The sequence below is a fragment of the Gopherus evgoodei genome, chromosome 4 (genome assembly GCF_007399415.2).
Source record: "Gopherus evgoodei ecotype Sinaloan lineage chromosome 4, rGopEvg1_v1.p, whole genome shotgun sequence".
NCBI classification, from domain to species: Eukaryota; Metazoa; Chordata; order Testudines; family Testudinidae; genus Gopherus; species Gopherus evgoodei.
This window is the reverse complement of record NC_044325.1, coordinates 12712047-12725789: the sequence shown is the minus strand read 5'-3', so window position 1 is coordinate 12725789 and position 13743 is coordinate 12712047.

Sequence of the window (13743 nt, the reverse complement as noted above, 5' to 3'; positions counted from 1 at the left end):
AAGCCCTGGAGCCGGCCTGGTGGTTCAACCAGGGAATGCCCATAAAATCAAAGGTAAATTAAGAACATTTGGTTATTACTTTACATGGATTTGTTTTAAACGAATGGGTTGTATCATTTTTAGTGCCTTCTGTGACTGTTAGCCTCCTTTACAATCACTCCAATAAAGTTTACAGCCTTCGAGTGAAGCAATGTGATAATTTTATTGTGGTCACATGACTTGGTTTGTGCTCCATGGAAAGGAAGTACTGAACTGGCTGCTGCATTAGCAAGTTTGTCCCTCATGCGAGGGCTGCATCAAAGCTCCCTGGCAGGAAAACAAAACGTGCTTTGAATAAAGCATCTTGAGTGCTACGCCATAAAATAATGCGCTTGTGAGGACTCAGGAAAGCGACAACAATAACAATATTATCCCAGCACAGTGGGAAGACTCAACCTTTACTGGTATAAAAACTAGTTCCCTTGCAAACATATGAAACAACCAGTGTGTGTGTAACCCTCGTTGCTACAGCTTGAGTTTCCAGATGTGTAATAATGAAATCTATTAACCCTAGTACTATAGTGTACATTCCAATCAATGAAATTACACTGGAATATTTGTCTTCACGCCTTGATCAGTTTCATGGAGATATACACGTTAAACAAAACTAACAACCGCAACTATCAGCCACTTTGCATAATTCTGAGTACTTCTTTTTTATTACTTTGGGATTTGTTTGAAGTCTAGCTGTTATCCAGCTGTTATTCTGGCAGTCAATTCTGTAACATTAACTACATCACTGTCCCATTTCATTACATATGCCTAGCCTTGTGTATGCAGCCATATGTCTGTCTGAATTTCATGTACAGCCTTTCATAAGATTCAAGGAAAAATGTCAGCATTTTTGCAGTACAGTGGACTGTCGCAGCCAGTCTCTGCTGTGTTAATATTCAGACAAGTAATATGTATGACCAAGGGAATAGAAAGCATTCACTATGAAGAAAAAATATCATCATCCTCTCCTGTTTCCAATGCCAAGGTTAAGTAGGGTGGACATCTATCGATTTCTTGGCTTTGGTACCCTAGATGGCCAGCCATCTCAAGCCTAGGCTTATTTTACAGCTGGGGAATTGAGGCACAGAGAAGCTAAGTGACTTGCCCAAGATCACATAGAACATCTGTGGCAGAGCAAGGACTTGGAACCAATGTCTCCCATCTCTTGGGTCAGTGCCCCAGCCACCAGACCATCCTTCTTCTCATAAACCAAAATCCTACTTATCAAAAACGTCATTTAATATAATACATGTCCCTCCGCATTACATTCTCTAATGAGGTAATGTGCCTGCAGGGTAGAAACTGGAGATGTGCACCATATACTTCTGCTCTCAGACAGGGGCTTCGGAGGTGACTATTTCTCTTCGTTAAGTCTCACTTAGAGAATAGACTGTATTTAGCTGTGGTGCTGCAAATAAGATTCAAGCAATTGCCCATCTTAAAGGTCTACTCCATAGATCTAGAGAAGGTCAAATGTGCCTCTTGAATTCTAAATTCATTTAGTCTTACTTCACAGGGACAGTCTGAGTTTTGTAACATTCCGGTTTTGCATTTATGGCTGAATTTAGGACTGTATAAGTGTTATGCACTTTAAGTCAAAGGGTAAATGGGCCCCTAAGATGTTGCTTGATTGGCCTCCCATGAATTCCCTCTATGCATGATTTCTTTCCATATTACTTCTTTTATCTTGGATATTTCTGAGACACCCCTCACTCTCATATTTAATTGCCATCTTCCTATCTGAGCCTTGAATAACTTAAGGTGCAATTCATCGTTTTGTCAACACTACACAGTATGAGCTAAGTTGAGGGTGTCCAAGCACAGTACATAGCTTCACGGACACATTTTCAACAGTGTTTGTAAATGCACCTACGGAAATGCACATGCCAGTATATACCCATTTTGTACACATACTGGCCGGTGTACCATACTTAACAGTGAAGCAATAGGATTGCAGAAACATATTAAGCATGCAGCTATTGTACGCATATTGATGTCTCACTTTTGGCAATGATGGCTGTCGACGATGACGCATGATGAAACCATTTGGCTGCCAGGGCATCAGTTTTTTATTTGTTAATTTGCACACTTCTGTTGGAGTGAACCTGTGCCCTTTAAAAAAGGTGAGCCATCCCCCCACCCCTCAGCCCTTTGTCCACAGCATGGGGTTTTGTTCCATTGACAATAATGTGACTTTGAAAGGGAAGGCTGGAGACAGAACCAGGAAGGAAGCAAGCAGATTATTACAACTAGGCAACAAATGTGCTGGCATAAATGGCTTTTGTGCCCCGTTTTACTCAGTGTTCATATTTCACCACTCACACAATGCTATGCCTATGTGCGTAATAACTAGCCCCAGGGTATTGCTGGTATAAAGTCCATTGACCAGTCATCATGATGCCCTATGTGATAGAGCCAATGGACTTACACCAGTGGTGAACTGGTCACACTTTATGTTAAGGTTCTATGTATAAATAAGTCATAAAGGGTTAATAAATGGTTAACTGAGGTTTTATTAAATGGTTCACCAATTGTTACAAATTGTTATCGAATTCAGTGGGTCAATAGGTAGCTGCTAAGGATGATTTATAACCTCTTCTTCTGACATATCCTACTCATCCTTATACCGTCAATTGATCATGTATTAACCCTTTGAAAACAGAACCTTAATATAAACCATGAGTGATAAATTTGTAACTAACCAGTACTTGTAACTAACCTTTAGATTTCTACCTAAGAAAATGAGCCCACTCCAGAGCTCTAGGGGGCCCCTGACACATGTTAGAAAACAAAAGTAAAACTGAACATCTGCTTAGCCCTGACAGCCAATACTTAGTACAAATTGTAATACAAATCTCACCTCCTGGTGCCTCCTCCAAAGTCTTCCCTCCTGCAACTTGTGCTCCTCCCTCCAAGTTCCCTGCAGGGTGCTACATGCGGAACAAATATTTAAAAATGGGCTCGTCAATCTAGCAGAGAAAGGTATAACACGATCCAATGGCTGAAAGTTGCAGTGAGACAAATTCAGACAGGAAATACGGTGTAAATTTTTAACAGTGGGAGTAATTAACCACTGGAACAATTTACCAAGGGGTGTGGTGGATTCGCCATCACTGCCCATTTTCAAATCAAGACTGGATGTTTTTCTAAAAGATCTGCTCTAGGAATTATTTGGGGGAAGGTCTATGGCCTGTGTCATGCAGGAGGTCAGACTAGATGGTCCCTTCTCGTCTCAGAATCCATGACTTTTGCTGGGCTATGTCACTATTGTCCATGTTTTCAACAACGATTAACATTTTTCTAAAAAATTTTCTTCACTGTGTTGGGTCTAAACTTTTGGTGAACTTTGGAGCCAAAAAACACCCAGACTGGCCGTCTCTGCATAATCCTTTCTGAACCTTTTTTTGAACAAAGCACTGACCTGCAAACTACTCATGACACCCCCTTCCTCAAGTAGCCATTAGCCTTTATCTCTATGCATTTACTTGTTAAACTTGCTCTTCCTGTAAAATCTTGATTGATTATGCATGACCATTATCTTTTATTAATCACTTTGTTTACTTCTGTGTATAAATATTGATGCTCACCCCTAATAAAGGGGCCACACTTATTCTAAAGCTTTTGGGGTAGTGTGTGCCCGTTGATCAACGCATTTGTGTCTGGTCTCTGACAGAATTGTGGGCCCATATTCCAACTCCGCACAACCTCGGGTGTTGGAGAGGTGAGTGAGGACTTGCTTTATTACCTAACAATTTGGGGGCTCGTCCGGGATTCCTTCTGGTGCGGTACCTCTGTCCAGTGGTCGGACCACTCATATATGAATTGGCAAGGCGCCACAGGAGATTTCTCCTAGCCAATTCAATATTGAGGGGTCGTGTATTGGACAGCAGGGTAAACGCCAGTTGGAGGGCTCCTGTCAGACACCATGGGTCAAGGGACTAGCGTGCCTCTTGAGAGTCCATTGGGGATTGTAAATAAGTTATGGAACGAAGGGAAACTCCCAGTACAGACAGGAATGTCTAGGAAGAAGTTGTACACACTATGTGTAAGGAATTGGACTGGGTATACCGCGGTATTGGCCGACTCGGAGATGAGGTGGCCTTCGTATGGCTCTTTCGAACAGGCTGCCTTAAGAGGAGTAAAGAGCCAGATCGAAAAAGACCATCCGGGACAGTTATGTTACTGGTTTTGTTGGGACACAGCAGCAGAGCTGTGGAAATCTTTAAAAATTATGGCAGTCAGGTACTCTCCCGAGAGTGAACCCCCTCCAGGTTATTTCGATGAAGGGTGTAGACCACGGCGTGTTTTGACTCGTCAGCTGGTCCCCTCTGCACCTGCCCCTATTCCTCCGCAGGGGAACTCTCTCCTTGTAGCAGAGGGGAATCTGCAGGATCCCAGATTGGAATTTGTGCAGAAGGATGAGGAGGAATTGGAGGGGCCAACCTTGGGAGGAGTAGTTACTAGGCTTAGGTCCAAGCAGGTACAGCAGGGTGCATGCCCCCCCCCTGAGGATAGCCCAGAGAATGTCTCTGTCAAATCTCTTGCGAATAATAAAAGTATGGTTATAGAGATGCCTTTACAGGTGCATGATCAACCTTATATGAGCAATGATGGACGATTGCAACATGCTAGTATTGTGGAATATAAAGGATGGCTAGAATGGGATTTGAAAGAGTGGGGACAGTTGTCAGGGTCTTTTGGGGAAAATCCCCGAAAGATCATAGAACTTCTAGAAAGATTGTTTTTAAGTTATAATCCTACTTATACGGATGTGGATCAGTTGTTAAGTAGAGTTTTGACTGGAGAAGAACGTAGTAGATTGTGGATGGCAGAAAGGACATGGGGAGATAGCAATGCAGCTAATGTTACTTGGATGGATAGGCGGGATCTGGCCGCTGGCTGGAATCCCCTAGACTGGACTCAGCTAAGGCTGACTCAGCTGCGAACAGATAGAGAGCGATTGTTAGAGAGACTCAAGGAAATGGCTCGCCGCTCGCCTAATCAGGCTAAGTTCATGCAGATTCGGCAGGAATCTGATGAGCCGCCCAGAAAGTTCTGGTCGAGGCTATTGGAGGGGGCCCGAATGTTCACTCAGATGGATCCTGAGAGAGAAGCAGACCACCCTACTCTTATTTCATTTTTTGTGAATCAGTCGGTGCCCCCTGTAAGGGATTACTTCTTAAAGTTTCGCCCTGGTTGGGGAGGTGAGTCAGTCACTTCAGTGTTGGAAGTAGCTGATTTTGCCTGGGAGAAAGAAAGGGAAAGTAGTAAAAAGAAAGAGAAAAAGGAAGAATATAAGCTGATGGCTTTAGCTTTTCACGGTGGTGTTCGAGGCAAAGGCCGTGGCCGTGGCAGGGGATTCCAGGGTGCCCGGGGAAAAGGGTCCTGGCGACCCCAGCCATCAGGAAATTGTTTTCAGTGCGGACAGCCTGGTCACTTTAAACGTGAATGCCCCTGGGGACGCCCAGAGGGTCTGGCTGCATCCGCAGATGCTTACACAAGTGAGGAATACACCCCTGCACCACCAGCTCAGCCCATCCCCCAGGCCTGGATCAACTATGGAAAACAGCAGCAGCCGCAGCAAACTCAGCCTCCTCAATGACGGTACCCCGGGGGCGAAGGCAAACAATGTGATGGTCTTATTTCCTTAATGTCTTTAGCCGGCTCCTTTCTCACTTTCTCTCCTCCCAGCGAAGAGCCTCGTTTAACCCTTTCAGTCCAGGGACTGCCTGTCTCTTTCCTCATTGATACTGGGGCTACTTTCTCTCTTTTAAATCATGCCCCCTCTCCCTGGCTATCCTCTGAGGTTAAAACTGCGACTGGGGTGGAGGGCAACCCACAGTCTCTGGGACTCACTTTGCCTTTGAATGTTACTTATGCTGATAAATGTTTTTCTCACCGTTTTCTTTTTTCCCCAGCTTGTCCGATCCCTTTGATGGGCCGGGATTTACTCTGTAAGCTTGAGGCTACTTTAACCTTCACTCCTGAAGGGGTAGGATTATTGATGACAGTGTTAGGAGATTCGGCCCCTACTCAGGGTAATTGGGAAACACCCCCCTCTCTCTCCCCTGACCTCACTGACTTGCCTTCAACCCTCTGGGGAATTTCTGACACTGATGTTGGCCTGCTCCTTTCGGCAGAGCCCGTAAGGATTCAGGTAAAGCCTTCCTTAACCCCCCCGTCAGTCCCTCAATACCCCCTGTCGCTGGAAGCCCGGGAGGGCATCCGCCCCATTATTGAGGGATTCATTGCACAAAAGCTAGTCCGCCCTCAGCGCACTCCCTGTAACACCCCTATACTGCCTGTCAAAAAGCCTCCTAAAAAGGACGGAGACCCTGTTCGTTGGCGCTTTGTACAGGATCTACGAGTTGTTAATCAGTATGTGGTCCCTCTTCATGCAGTAGTTCCTGACCCAGCTACTATCATCAGCCAAATCCCCTGGGATGCTGAGTGGTTCACTGTTATTGACTTAAAATCAGCTTTTTTCAGCATTCCTGTGCACCCAGACTCTCAGTATCTCTTTGGTTTCACCTGGGAGGGACAAAGTTATGTCTGGCAACGACTTCCTCAAGGCTACAGAGACAGCCCCACGATTTTCAGCCAGTGCCTCCGCCACGACTTGGAAGGTTTCACCAGTCCGCAGGGATCCACATTGGTCCTATACGTAGATGACATCCTATTAGGTAATCGCGAAGAAGCTGCCCTCCGCATCGATGGTAAGGCACTTTTATTATACCTACACACCAGAGGCCACAAGGTAAACCCTAAAAAGATTCAGTGGGTCTCACAGAAGGTCCGATATCTGGGCTTCCTGTTAACCCCAGAAGGAAGACAGATGGACCCAGCCCGCATAAAGACTATTCAAAACTGCCCTCTACCGAACACCAAGAAACAACTTCGAGGTTTCTTAGGATTAATTGGCTTCTGTCGCCCCTGGTTGCCGTCCTGCGGGGAGTTAAGCAAACCGCTCCACCGACTCACTGCTAACCTTGCTCCTGACCCTTTGCAGTGGTCCCCGGACACTATTCAAGCCTTTCAGTTACTCAAGGACAGTGTGGCCTCCTCCATGTCTCTCCGCCCCCCCAATTACAGCAAACCCTTTCACCTTTTTGTCCACGAGAGGGGCGGAATTGCTAGTGGTGTCCTTACCCAGCTGAGCGGGCCTCACCATTTCCCGCTTGCTTTTTACTCTCAGCAAATCGACCCTGTCGCTCAGGGAACCCCATCCTGCACCCGGACTCTGGCAGCAGCTGCCCTGCTGATCACAAAGGCAAAGAGCCTAACCCTGGGTCATTTTACCACGGTTTGGACCTCTCATGCCTTGTCAGCCCTTCTGCGTAGGGGCACAACCCAAGTCTTTTCGGCCCATCGTCAGCAACAGCTAGAGGCCGAACTCTTAGAAGACACTAACCTAATTTTTGAAAGGTGTGGACCCCTTAATCCAGCTACCTTGCTTCCTGACCTGCCAGTCCCCCAGGACCAGCACGACTGTGTGGAAGTAGTTTACAGCATCTTACAGATAAGAGACAACCTGTTTGACGTGCCACTGGACAACCCCGATTGCATCCTCTTCTCGGACGGAAGCTCCTTCTATGTTGATGGCAAGCGTTTCACTGGTTATGCTGTCACCTCTGAATGGGACATTCAAGAGGCCGCCTCACTGCCAGGCAACTGGGAAGCCCAAGCCGCTGAACTCTATGCCCTGGCCCGAGCTTGCCAGTTGGCCGCTGGTAAGACCGTTACCATTTTTACTGATAGCAAATATGCTTTTGAAGTTGTGCATTGTCATATCCACCTCTGGAAGTTTCGAGGTTTCCAGACAGCTGCCGGTAAACCCATTCAGCACCTCCCCCTCATCCACAAGCTTTTGGACGCCCTCCAAAAACCCTCCGTCCTGGCTGTAGTTCACTGCCGGGCCCATACTAAAAATAGCAGCCCCGTTACCCGTGGGAATGCCCTGGCTGACGCCTCCGCCAAGAAGGCTGCCACCTTACCTTTAGCCATGCCCACATTGGCTATTGCAACCTCCTCCTTTACTCCACCGCACCCCGTACCAGTACCCGCTGCTGAACTAAAATCATGGGAAAGCCTCGGGGCCACTCTGGTCAAAGGGACCTGGCTTATGCCAGATGGCCGAGCCTGCCTCCCTCGCTCCACATACCCTGTGGCAGTTCGCTGGCACCATGATAAAGGGGGTCACTACGGCACGCACGCCCTCGTGGACACTATCGCTCGCTTTTGGTATGCTCCAGGCATTCAACCCTATTGCCTATCAATAGTGAAAGCATGCAGCACATGTCAGCGTAATGGACCTGCTCCACCTCTTAACAAAATTAAGGGTGGAAGACCTCCGCCTGCTGCTCCATTTCAACATCTTCAAATTGATTTTGCAGATATGCCAAAGGCTTTTGGAAAAAAGCACCTCCTTGTTTTGGTTTGCCCTCTGACTTCCTGGGTCGAAGCTTTTCCTACTGCTAATTGTACTGCTGCCACAGTGGCGAAGATTCTCCTTAAAGATATTGTACCCCGTTTTGGCATCCCTCTTGTGCTCGACTCAGATCGCGGACCTCACTTTACTGGTCATGTCCTTGGCCATTTAGAACAAGGACTGGGCATTTCACACTCCTTTCATACACCCTACCACCCCCAGTCTAGCGGGAAAGTTGAGCGTATGAATAGGGAACTTAAGTTTACATTGGCTAAATACTGTCAGGAAACAGGATTAAAGTGGCCTCAGGTACTTCCCTTGGTCCTGTTTCACCTTCGTACTCGCCCAACCCGCGCATTGGGATTATCCCCCTTTGAACTGCTCTATGGACACCCCCCTTTCAAAGGCGGGGCGCTACCACGTGCTGATGTTTCACTATTGGGAGGGGATCATATGACTGCGTGTCAGTTTCTCTCCCTACAGGCTCGCCTCCGTACCCTTTGGAAAGCCTCGCAGTTTTCCCAGACCGTGCCGCTGGAGGAACAAATCCACCCGTTCCAACCAGGGGACTTCGTCTGGGCCAAAAAGTTCGTTCGTGACGACACCCTCCAGCCAAGGTTTACTGGACCCCACCAGGTTCTTTTGACAACCCAGACTGCAGTGTTCCTGGAAGGACGCAAATCTTGGATCCACCACTCCCACGTCAAGCCAGCCGTAGTGGACCACAGTGACGGACCAGCAGCTCTTGTCACCACTGAGGACACTGCCTTCGACCAGTGGACCAGCTTACCTCTCTCAGACATTAGACTTAAATTAACTCGAAAAAAATGAGAGGACCCTTTATTCTAACAACTGTATGTTTTTTATGCTTTTTCAGTTTATTTTCTGCTTATGAAGATAATGCTTTTATTAGATATTCCCATGAGGTTAAAACTCGTATTTTAGGAAATAGAAGTGATTGCTGGGTATGTACTCAATTTCCAGTAAATGCAGCACAGGGACTCCCCTTCACACCCATTCCCCTAACCACTGCTAATATGACTTGGATGCCACCGACTAGAATAAAAGATCCAGTCCAACCCAATCTTACATGGGACAAAACAGAAGTGCCAATTAACAAATATCTCAGGGTAACCAATCAAACAGGATCACTGTGTTTTGTTAAAGAAAAAGGGTCAACTTTTGTGGGAACAAGTAAATGCAACATATATTTTAATGGCACCGCCTTTAGTAAAAATCTTGGCTTCAAGCCTTGCGCATCCCACTTATCCCATATGTGGATCCCTCACCCCGATCCAACCTTTTCAACTTTTTCATGGAGGGGCAGGTTTTCAGAGTCAGTTTTTAAAAAGCCCTGCTCAGAGCTCGAGGGTGTCCAACTAATTGTTAAAGGATACACAATTGCCTTCTACAACTGCTCAAGCAGTACTACACTGCCCTTTGAGAACAACACTACCAAATTGTGCCTCTGCAGTTCACACAACGACCCCTCTGCGTTACCAGGGGAACAGTGGTACAACGGGCGGTGGGTTACCTCCTACTTTGAGAAATGGAATACCCAAAACGCATTATATGGAACATACTGGGTGTGCGGGCCCAAGGCTTATTATTTCCTCTCCCCTGATTGGGCAGGGTCATGTTATTTGGCATGGCTAGCACCGCCTTCTCGGATCTCCCTCACCCCCCCTCATTTTCCCCACGTTCGTAACATCCGTGAAACTGACAGAGATATTAATCTCCGTGATGGTTTGTCCTGGCAGCGGTGGGCTGGTCACACTAGCTTGAAGGGTGCTATCATCCGTCTACAGGGACTATTAGAATCTTTGACCAATGAAACTGCAACCCTATTTGAAAACCAGGCCGGGGAAATGTCCCAGCTGCGCCAGTTGGCTTTGCAAAACAGAATGGCTTTAGATATGATGTTAGCAGCCCAGGGAGGAACTTGCGCCCTCATAAATGAAGAATGCTGTGTTTTTGTAAATGACACCTACTCTGACACTTTTCAACGTACCAAACACCTAAGGGAAATGGCTAAAAACTACTCCTCTGGCCAGCCACCTTATGATTGGTGGGGAGCCTTATGGAATTGGCTGCCCGGATTTGGGTGGGTTAAAAACCTCTTGGTGGGTGTTGTTGGGGCCATGGTAGTCCTTATAATACTGTGTTGCTGTATTCAGTGTGTCCCCTCCCTCATAAACTCATGTAAGTCAGTTTATTCTTTTCCCACTTCAGCTAAAAGCCTTACTCTCTTCGAATTGGCCCAGGCTGAAATTGCCAAGCGGCCCTTGAGATCTTGAAATAGGGTGTAGCTTTTTGATTAATAGTTATCTCAAAGCTACAAATGGAGGAATGTTGGGTCTAAACTTTTGGTGAACTTTGGAGCCAAAAAACACCCAGACTGGCCGTCTCTGCATAATCCTTTCTGAACCTTTTTTTGAACAAAGCACTGACCTGCAAACTACTCATGACACCCCCTTCCTCAAGTAGCCATTAGCCTTTATCTCTATGCATTTACTTGTTAAACTTGCTCTTCCTGTAAAATCTTGATTGATTATGCATGACCATTATCTTTTATTAATCACTTTGTTTACTTCTGTGTATAAATATTGATGCTCACCCCTAATAAAGGGGCCACACTTATTCTAAAGCTTTTGGGGTAGTGTGTGCCCGTTGATCAACGCATTTGTGTCTGGTCTCTGACAGAATTGTGGGCCCATATTCCAACTCCGCACAACCTCGGGTGTTGGAGAGGTGAGTGAGGACTTGCTTTATTACCTAACAACTGTATGTAGTGTTCTATCTCTGCAGAGAAGGGCCCTGATCCTGCAGAGACTTGCACATGTGCTTAACTTTACACACCGTGAGTAGATCAGTTAAAGTCAATGAGACAACTCACAGTGTGTGTAAGTCTTTGCACGATTGAAGCTTAAAACAAGCTTCTGATCCATTGTTATGGCACATAATATAGGCTACCACTGTAAGTGTGGTTGGTGATATATGGGAAATAAATAATTAAGGGGTTAAATTGCAGAATTAAGCTTACTCACCAGGAAATACCTATTTAAAAATTATACTGACACTTATTCTCTCTCTCACTCTCACTCTGTCGGACACAATTCATTTTTGGTCAACATTTTCCAGTTTTTCCACCAACAAAATGAAAAACAAAAATTCCCAGACTCAGTAAAAACAAATTTACGAGAAACAATTTTCCATAACTGTTTAGATTTTATTTTTTGCTTTAATCTTTGTGGAATTTTTTGTTTTTTTGCTCAGGAAGTTTAGGGTTTTGTTTTTAATATTCAGAGCAAAATTGGCATTTTTGACCAAGCCTGATAAATATATAGCAAACTGTGAAAAATATTTGGTGCTGTAAATACCAATCCCCTTTTTTGAGTGTGGCAACTTCAAATGCCATACAGCCCACTAAATCCACATACCCAAACAACACATATTGTGATGTAGCTCTGTCAGAAAAAAAATAAATCAAACGCTATGTTTTTTGTTTCCTCCTGTCATCTGGCAGCATGTCACCAGAGACCTCATGTTTTGTATCAACAATTTCCATTCGAATGTGAAGGAAAGTCATAAGCAGTGAAAAATGCTTCGTAGTATAAACATTAACTCGATGGTGCAGTAAAAGTGTTTAGTGGATGAGTAAATTCTGCCAAGGAATGTCATTCCTATCTGATCGCATTACACAGGTCCACTGCACAATGTCGGCTGCTCATTAACTGTCCCCTGCCCCCCAAACAAACCTGCTAATCCTTTATGATGAAAATGGGATTGGAGGAAAGGCCAGAATGACAGCTCGAGTTGGGCAAGGAACTCAAAACAGAGATACATGGTAAAATCCTGGCCCACCATTGAAATGCCTAGTAAAAATCTCATTGATTTCAGTGGACTTCCCCCCACAGAATGTGGGACTTCAGCTAGGACTCAACAGAGCTGCATATGATGCCTGGTTCTGCCACAGACTTCCTGTGTGACGTTGGGTAGGTCACTGGATCTCTCTGTGCCTCAGTTCCCCATCTGTAAATTGGAGGTGATACTACTCTTTGGTTACACTGGCAATTCTTCTGGGCTGGGACTCTCTGTTACCCTGTGTTTGTACATTTCCTGGCACCCAGGGGGCCATGATCTTGGTTGGGGTCTTTAGGTGTTATCATCATTGTTCTTAAAAAATGTTTTCACAAATATTGACTCCAATCTCGAGCTGAATTTGATTCCCTGCTATTCATGCCCCTGGTGTGTGCACGATCCAGGAGTAGTCCGGCTACTGAGGTGTTACTCTAAGGCCCTTAAACTAAGTGCTCAGCATTCAGGGACATCAGGCATTTTCTGTAGGTCTGCATGTGCTACACCTTACAAGAGAGGCCTCCTTGGTCTGTGGCCTTTTGACTAAGAGCCCAAGCAGGTGAAGTTTGTGTCACTTCTCTGAGCTGGTGTGTATGACATTCCCAAGCAACAGCATAAAGCCTTGATCCAGCAAAGCCCTTTCACACTTCAGGCCAGATCTGTCAGGGTATTCAGGTGCCTAAGGTTGCAACTGGTCACCTAGTGGGTTTTTCAGATGTGACTAACTCCCGCTGACTTCAGTGACAGTCAGATTTCTAAGTGCTTTGGAAAGCCCACTAGGCACCTAGCTGCATCTTTAGGCAGCTAAATGGCTTAACACATCTTGCCCTTGGTCCCTTTAATGTTCCCCTCCCAAGAGGAGAGTCAGGAAATTGCTTTGTTAGTCTCAAATCAGCATATATGCCCCGCTGCATTGACAGGTACACTTCTAAATGAATGTAAGTCCCTGTATAGTATTAAACTGAGTTCGGAACCTTACACATATTGTTGGCTGCTGTCCATGTATTTTCCTGCTTAATCAATAGCTGCTGTCTTACTAAGCCCACCATGCTGGCATGTGCAAAAATGCTGATAATATTACCCTAACCCCACAAACAATCCTCCTTGGTTACCCAAAGCTCTGTCTTCCTAATATAAATGATCCCCAGCTGTCCAAAGAAGTTGTGCTCTCCGAAACTGAGAGTTAATATGGTGTGACAGATCCAAACCAGTGGGGTGCAGGAGTCTGGTAGAGGGCAAATATACTGGTCACTGGATGAGTAGTTTTCTGTTGCCTGAGTGACCAGAGCAGAGGCTGCACTAGAGTAATCAGGAACCTGCTAGAACCAGTTAAGACAGACAGGCTGATTAGAACACCTGCAGCCAATCAAGGCAGGCTAATCAGGGCACCTGGGTTTAAAGAGGAGCTCACTCCAGTCAGGCAG